Source organism: Pristiophorus japonicus, chromosome 4, assembly GCF_044704955.1.
Source record: "Pristiophorus japonicus isolate sPriJap1 chromosome 4, sPriJap1.hap1, whole genome shotgun sequence".
Lineage (NCBI taxonomy): Eukaryota > Metazoa > Chordata > Chondrichthyes > Pristiophoridae > Pristiophorus > Pristiophorus japonicus.
In genome coordinates this window covers 313,761,092-313,768,349 of record NC_091980.1, presented here as the reverse complement: position 1 = coordinate 313,768,349, position 7,258 = coordinate 313,761,092, and positions in this window count along the sequence as shown.

The following is a 7,258-nucleotide window of genomic DNA, read 5'->3' as shown; positions in this document are numbered from 1 at the left end:
CGATATCGCCGCAAGATCCTGCAAATCCCCTGGGAGGACAGACACATCAATGTTAGCGTCCTTGACCAGGCCAACATCCCCAGCACCGAAGCACTGACCACACTCAACTAGCACCACTGGGCGGGCCACATTGTTCGCATGCTTGACACAAGACTCCCAAAGCAAGTGCTCTACTAGGAACTCCTACACGGCAAGTGAGCCCCAGGTGGGCAGAAGAAACATTTCAAGGACACCCTCAAAGCCTCCTTGTTTACTATGCTTTGTGGGTTCACACACATACACTGTAAATGTTATGTATGAATGAAGAGTCTGACTGGATACTGTGAGCTCAAAGTAAAGTGTGACCGTAGTCTTTTATTGCAGGTCTCCAGAGTGCCTCTACAGTCTGTGAGGCCTCCTTAAGTACCTGTGCTCCCAAGGGATTGTGGGATCCCTTAGGACTCCAGGGGATGAGCCCACTGGTGGTTAAACAAGGTATTTACAGGTTTACATATACAACAGCATTCCCCCTCCCCACCCCCCCCAAAGTCAACAGAGTAACTATTTACAATGTGAGTCGATCTGGGGCCTTCCTTTCCCTGGTTGATCGTCTCGGTGCAAATGCTGGTTTTGGTGAATGGATTGTTGGGCCCTCGCTGGGCTGCTGTGCAGCTGGCCTTGCTGGGCTGCCTGGTGTGTTGGGCCCTGCTGGGCTGCTGTGGATGATGGGTTCTGCTTCGTGGCCAACCGTGGTGCCGCTTGCCACTGGTGTGTATGTTGGGGGATCAAAGAAGGTAGGGTCCAAAGTGGGTTGCTCAGGATAGTCCGTGAATCTGAGTTTGATTTGGTCCAAGTGACGTCACAGCCAAGCTGGTAAGTGGTTGGCTGATTGGCTGGTGAGTATATCTCTTTGATTTTGTGTTCTAATAGACAAGAGGATAAATTACTAAATAGCTGTTTAGTGTGTGTAGTGGGAGTCAGTGTTTTTGCTGGGTAATTTAAGGGTAACTAGTGGGATGGCAGGGCAGCTCGTTCAAACGGAATGCAACACCTGTGCCATGTGGGAATTCCTGGATGCTTCCCGCAACGGCGATGACCACATGTGCAAGAAGTGTCTCCAGCTCCTCCAACTCGAGCGCCGAGTCTCGGAGCTTGAGTGAGGACTGGAGGCACTGAGGAATGTCCGAGAGAACGAGAGGTACGTGGATAGCTCGTTTCAGGCGTTGGTCACCCCACAGATTAAAAGGGTACAGGAGGATAGGGAATGGGTGACCGTCGCACACAGAGTATGGCGAGGCAGATAGTGCAGGAGTCCCCTGAGGCTATCCCGCTCTCCAACCGGTACTCTATTCTGACTACTGGCGAGGGCGGTGATGCCTCTGGGGAGTGCAGCCAGGGCCAAGTCCACAGCACCGTGGGTGGCTCAGCTGCACAGGGGGGGAGGAAGAAGACGGGAAGGGCTATAGTGATAGGAGATTCAATAGTTCGGGGAGCAGATAGGCGCTTCTGCGGCAGCAAAAGTGACATCAGGATGGTGTGTTGCCTCCCTGGTGCAAGGATCAATGATGTCACTGAGCGACTGCAGGGCATTCTGGGGAGGGAAGGGGAACAGCCAGTGGTTGTGGTCCACATTGGTACCAACGACGTAGGTAGAAAGAGGGGTGAGGTCCTGAAAGCTGAGTTTAGGGAGCTAGGAGTAAGATTGAAAGCCAGGACCTCAAAGTTGTAAATCTCGGGATTACTGCCAGTGCCACGTACTAGTGAGGGTAGAAATAGGAAGGCTAGTCAGATAAATACGTGACTGGGGCATTGGTGTAGGAGGGAGGGCTTTAGTTTCCTGAACAATTGGGACCGCTTCTGGGGTAAGTGCGACCTGTACAAGTCGGACAGGTTACACCTCAATAGAGACGGGACCAATGTTCTCGCGGGTGGTTTTGATAGTGCGGTTGGGAGGGCTTTAAACTAGTTTGGCAGGGGGATGGGAACCCAGGAGAGGGCTCTGAGCTAGCTAGAGTGGGTGAGGGCTCAGATGAACAGAACCCCAAGAAAGGATGCAAAAGGCAGGAGGCAACAGGGCAGAGTAGCACTGGGGTAAGTGTAAACCACAAGGTGATAGGAAGGGACAATATGTATGAATATAAAGGGGCTGCAGGAGGGGTCAAAACTAAAAATCATGGTTTAAAAACTAGTATTAAAACACTTTACCTAAACGCACGCAGCATTCGAAATAAAGTAAATGAGTTGACGGCACAAATCATTACAAATGGGTATGATTTGGTGGCCATTACAGAAACGTGGTTGCAGGGTGGCCAAGACTGGGAATTAAACATACAGGGGTATCTGACAATTCGGAAAGATAGACAAGAAGGGAAAGGAGGTGGGGTAGCTCTGTTAATAAAGGATGATATCAGGGCAGTTGTGAGAGACGATATTGGCTCTAATGAACAAAATGTTGAATCATTGTGGGTGGAGATTAGAGATAGTAAGGGGAAAAAGTCACTGGTGGGCGTAGTTTATAGGCCCCCAAATAATAACTTCTTGGTGGGGCGGACAACAATCAAGGGAATAATGGAGGCATGTGAAAAAGGAACGGCAGTAATCATGGGGGATTTTAACCTACATATCGATTGGTCAAATCAAATCGCACGGGGTAGCCTGGAGGAGGAATTCATAGAATGCATACGGGATTGTTTCTTAGAACAGTATGTTACAGAACCTACAAGGGAGCAAGCTATCTTAGATCAGGTCCTGTGTAATGAGACAGGAATAATAAACGATTTCCTCGTAAAAGATCCTCTCGGAATGAGTGATCACAGTATGGTTGAATTTGTAATACAGATTGAGGGTGAGGAAGTAGTGTCTCAAACGAGCGTACTATGCTTAAACAAAGGGGACTACAGTGGGATGAGGGCAGAGTTGGCTAAAGTAGACTTGGAACACAGACTAAACGGTGGCACAATTGAGGAACAGTGAAGGACTTTTAAGGAGCTCTTTCATAGTGTTCAACAAAAATATATTCCAGTGAAAAAGAAGGGCGGTAAGAGAAGGGATAACCAGCTGTGGATAACCAAGGAAATAAAGGAGAGTATCAAATTAAAAACCAATGCGTATAAGGTGGCCAAGGTTAGTGGGAAACTAGAAGATTGGGAAAATTTTAAACGACAGCAAAGAATGACTAAGAAAGCAATAAAGAAAGGAAAGATAGATTACGAAAGTAAACTTGCGCAAAACATAAAAACGGATAGTAAAAGCTTTTACCGATATATAAAACGGAAAAGAGTGACTAAAGTAAATGTTGGTCCCTTAGAAGATGAGAAGGGGGATTTAATAATGGGAAATGTGGAAATGGCTGAGACCTTAAACAATTATTTTGCTTCGGTCTTCACAGTGGAAGACACAAAAACCATGCCAAAAATTGCTGGTCACAGGAATGTGGGAAGGGAGGACCTTGAGACAATCACTATCACTAGGGGGGTAGTGCTGGACAGGCTAATGGGACTCAAGGTAGACAAGTCCCCTGGTCCTGATGAAATGCATCCCAGGGTATTAAAAGAGATGGCGGAAGTTATAGCAGATGCATTCGTTATAATCTACCAAAATTCTCTGGACTCTGGGGAGGTACCAGCGGATTGGAAAGCAGCTAATGTAATGCCTCTGTTTAAAAAAGGGGGCAGACAAAAGGCAGGTAACTATAGGCCGGTTAGTTTAACATCTGTAGTGGGGAAAATGCTTGAAGCTATCACTAAGAAAGAAATAGCGGGACATCTCGACAGGAATAGTGCAATCAAGCAGACGCAACATGGATTCATGAAGGGGAAATCATGTTTAACTAATTTACTGGAATTCTTTGAGGATATAACGAGCATGGTGGATAGAGGTGTACCGATGGATGTGGTATATTTAGATTTCCAAAAGGCATTCGATAAGGTGCCACACAAAAGGTTACTGCAGAAGATAAAGGTACGCGGAGTCAGTGGAAATGTATTAGCATGGATCGAGAATTGGCTGGCTAACAGAAAGCAGAGAGTCGGGATAAATGGGTCCTTTTCGGGTTGGAAATCAGTGGTTAGTGGTGTGCCACAGGGATCGGTGCTGGGACCACAACTGTTTACAATATACATAGATGACCTGGAAGAGGGGAGAGAGTGTAGTGTAACAAAATTTGCAGATGACACAAAGATTAGTGGGAAAGCGGGTTGTGTAGAGGACACGGAGAGGCTGCAAAGAGATTTAGATAGGTTAAGCGAATGGGCTAAGGTTTGGCAGATGGAATACAATGTCGGAAAGTGTGAGGTCATCCACCTTGGGAAAAAAAACAGTAAAAGGGAATATTATTTGAATGGGGAAAAATTACAACATGCTGCGGTGCAGAGGGACCTGGGGGTCCTTGTGCATGAATCCCAAAAAGTTAGTTTGCAGGTGCAGCAGGTAATCAGGAAGGCGAATGGAATGTTGGCCTTCATTGCGAGAGGGATGGAGTACAAAAGCAGGGAGGTCCTGCTGCAACTGTATAGGGTATTGGTGAGGCCGCACCTGGAGTACTGCGTGCAGTTTTGCTCACCTTACTTAAGGAAGGATATACTAGCCTTGGAGGGGGTACAGAGACGATTCACTAGGCTGATTCCGGAGATGAGGGGGTTACCTTATGATGATAGATTGAGTAGATTGGGTCTTTACTCGGAGTTCAGAAGGATGAGGGGTGATCTTATAGAAACATTTAAAATAATGAAAGGGATAGACAAGATAGAGGCAGAGAGGTTGCTTCCACTGGTCGGGGAGACTAGAACTAGGGGGCACAGCCTCAAAATACGGGGGAGCCAATTTAAAACCGAGTTGAGAAGGAATTTCTTCTCCCAGAGGGTTGGGAATCTGTGGAATTCTCTGCGCAGGGAAGCAGTTGAGGCTAGCTCATTGAATGCATTCAAATCACAGATAGATAGATTGTTAACCAATAAGGGAATTAAGGATTATGGGGAGCGGGCAGGTAAGTGGAGCTCAGTCCACGGCCAGATCAGCCATGATCTTATTGAATGGCGGAGCAGGCTCGAGGGGCTAGATGGCCTACTCCTGTTCCTAATTCTTATGTTTCCGGTGAATGAGTCCATTTGAGAGTGTGACTCGAAACACTCTGCTCCCCTCTTTGGCCACAATAGTGTCGGGAAGCCACTTGGGACCTTGTCCATAATTCAATACAAATACAGGATCATTGATTTCAATTTCATGTGACACATTTGCGCTATCATGATATACACTTTGTTGAAGCCGCCTGCTCTCTACCTGTTCATGTAGATCAGGGTGAACTAACGAAAGCCTTGTCTTAAGTGCCCTTTTCATGAGCAGTTCAGCAGGTAGAATCCCAATGAGCGAGTGGGATCTCGTGTGGTAGCTAAGCAGGACTTGGGATAGGTGAGTCTGCAGTGAGCCCTCAGTTACCCTCTTCAAGCCCTGTTTGATAGCTTGCACTGCTCTCTCTGCCTGACCATTGAATGCTGGTTTGAAAGGGGCAGATGTGACATGTTTGATCCCTTTACAGGTCATGAACTCTTTGAACTTGGTACTGGTAAAACATGGCCTGTTGTCGCTCACCAGGACATCGGGTAGTCAGTGCATGGCAAACATGGCCCGCAGGCTTTCAGTAGTGGCAGCGGACGTGCTTGCCGACATTATCTCACATTCAATCCATTTGGAGTGCACGTCTACAACCACAAGGAACATTTTACCCAAAAACGGGCCTGCATAGTCGACATGGACCCTAGACCACCGTTTGGAGGGCCAAGACCATAAACTTAGTGGCGCTTCCCTGGGTGCATTGCTTAACTGCAAGCATGTGTTACATCTGTGCATGCAGGACTCTAAGTCCGCATCGATACCGGGCCACCACACGTGGGATCTGGCTATCGCTTTCATCATTACGATGCCTGGGTGGGTACTGTGGAGGTCATTGATGAAGGTGTCTCTGCCCTTCTTGGGGAACACTACTCGATTGCCCCACAGAAGGCAGTCTGCCTGTATAGACATTCCATCTTTGCGCCGCTGGAATGGCTTTATCTCTTCCTGCATTTCCACTGGGACACTGCACCAGCTTCCGTGGAGCACACAATTGTTTACTAGGGACAGTAAGGGGTCCTGGCTTGTCTAGGTTCTAATCTGTTGGGCTGTGACGGGTGATTGCTCACTTTTAAATGCTTCCATAACCATGACTAAATCTGTGGGCTGCGCCATTTCCACCCCCGTGGTGGGCAATGGCAGCCTACTGAGAACATTGGCAGAGTTTTCTGTGCCTGGCCTGTGGCGGATGGCGTAGTTGTATGCGGACGTGAGCGCCCATCTCTGGATGCGGGCCGATGCATTAGTATTTATCCCCTTACTCTCAGAAAACAGGGATATAAGTGGCTTATGGTCAGTTTCCAATTCAAATTTTAGCCCAAACAGGTATTGATGCATTTTCTTTACCCCATAGACACACGCTAACGCTTTTTTTTCAATCTCAGCTCTCTCAACCTTAGACAGACTTCTGGATGCATAAGCAACCGGTTGCAATTTCCCAGATTCATTAGCTTGTTGCAATACACACCCGACCCCGTATGACGACGCATCACATGCTAGTACCAAACGCTTACATGGATCGTAGAACACAAGCAATTTGTTTGAGCATAACAATTTTCTAACTTTTACAAAGGCATTTTCTTGGCTTTTGCCCCAAACCCATTCTTCTCCTTTAAGCAGTAAGGCGTTCAGTGGTCCTAACAGTGTGCTGAGACCCGGTAAGAAGTTACCAAAGTAGTTCAGGAATCCTAGAAACGACCGCAGCTCCGTCACGTTCTGTGGCCTCGGTGCGTTCTCGATTGCCACCATCTTCGAATCGGTGGGCCTGATGCCGTCCGCCGCAATTCTTCTCCCCAGGAACTCCACTTCAGGTGCCAGGAAAACGCACTTCGATCATTTTAACCTGAGCCCCATGCGGTTGAGTCGACTAAGAACCTCCTCCAGGTTCTGCAGATGCTCGACTGTGTCCCGACCTGTAACTAAGATGTCATCCTGGAAGACCACCGTGCGTGGGACTGACTTCAGTAAGCTTTCCATGTTTCTCTGGAATATCGCCGCGGCTGATCAAATCCCAAACCCAAATCTGTTATAAATGAAGAGACCTTTGTGCATGTTGATGCAGGTGAGGCCCTTCGATGATTCCACCAGCTCCTGCGTCATGTAGGCCGAGGTCAAGTCTAGCTTCGTGAACGTCTTTCCTCCCGCCAGCATAGCAAAAAGGTAAAAAGGTCGT